Genomic DNA, 1711 nt, shown 5'->3' with positions numbered 1-1711 from the left:
GAGGAGAGGAGAGGAGAGGAGGAAATAACATCAGAAGCATCGGCTGCCCTTACCAATGAAATTCCTCCTTTCCTTCCTATCCTCACTCCATTCGAGGGGAAATTCGCACAGAGAGATCCAAGGGCCCACAAACTGACCTACACACCAGGATAAGTATCCTCCTTCTCCTTCTCCTGCTCCTGCTCCTGCTCCTGCTCCTGCTCCTGCTCCTTGTCCTGCTCCTTGTCCTGCTCCTTGTCCTGCTCCTTGTCCTGCTCCTTGTCCTGCTCCTGCTCCTGCTCGGATACAGTTTCTCCTTTGTTACCGCCTTTCATTTGTTGTTTCATCTCCTTCCTCACTTCTGTTTACCTGCTGGAGTTCTATGTTGCCAGGAAAAGCCTTCAAAGCCAAGTCACCATCAGAGTAGAAAAATCAGCTATCAGATCAGATCAGATCACATCAGATCAGATTTCATCAGATCACATCAGATCAGATCAGATCAGATCAGATCACATCACATCAGATCACATCACATCAGATCACATCAGATCAGATCAGATCAGATCAGATCAGATCAGATCAGATCAGATCAGATCAGATCAGATCAGATCAGATCAGATCAGATCAGATCAGATCAGATCAGATCAGATCAGATCAGATCAGATCAGATCAGATCAGATCAGATCAGATCAGATCAGATCAGATCAGATCACATCAGATCAGATCAGATCAGATCACATCACATCAGATCGCGTCATGTCGTGCCACGCAATGTCAAAGGCTGTGATTTACAACATTCTTACCTTCATTACTTCCAAAATCGCCTCAGGAGCGTTTGCTTCGCCTGCAATGTGCTAGAATATCTCTGTTAATATTTCTATGAGGCGCCAAATACATCAGGGCAATCAGCAAGTTTTGTTGGTACCCAAAACCAATTTCTCGTTAAATAAGGTGTTGTAATTTTCTGATGACATAATCTTTTCATCATCATCTCTATCTCCATCTCCATTATATCATGACAATCATGATCATCAACAAGAACAACAGGAACAACAAGTCTGCATCAACACCATCATCCCAACCCTCTCACCTTGTTCTCCATATGCACAACAACAATGCTTCCTGCGACATACCGCAACACGTCACATACCAAAGATCAAACCCACTGTATCAATACCGAGACACCAAGTCCCGACCTGCTGAACTTCTGCCAGGTCCTGACAACAGCGAGTGAGATCAGAACAGAAGTCATTTGGAGGCAATACAACAATGAGCAGGAGCATCAAACAATGCCATCAGGCAGGGAGGCTTGTGAAGTTACACGTGCAGTCTCTAGCGAACATGAAACATGAACTCACCTTAAAGTCCTGCATCGCCTGCACAATGACCGCGGGCGCTCCCTGCGCTCCGATGATCGACTTGGCTGCCAGACATCAACGTCATCATAAAACACGCACTCTCTGTCTTCGCTCACCTCTGTCGTTCTTCCCCATGTTGATCAGCGCCTTGAACCCTTGGATCTGTCCAAGACTTTCATCGCAACAGTCTTCCACCATTGCCAAGGACCCACCAGGACGTCGGGGTGCGCGGCAAATCTGTGCAAGGCAGCAATGGTCTCCTCCAGAGCTCGATGCTCGACAAAGAGAACCTACCGGATCTCAATGAGGCTGCTTACGAGAGAGGTTCGGGAGGAGGGAGGAGGGGAGGGAGGGGAGGAGGGGAAGGAGGGGAA

This window comes from Guillardia theta, assembly GCF_000315625.1.
Source record: "Guillardia theta CCMP2712 unplaced genomic scaffold GUITHscaffold_37, whole genome shotgun sequence".
Lineage (NCBI taxonomy): Eukaryota > Cryptophyceae > Pyrenomonadales > Geminigeraceae > Guillardia > Guillardia theta.
The sequence above is the reverse complement of the archived record's forward strand: the minus strand, read 5'-3'. Positions refer to the sequence as shown.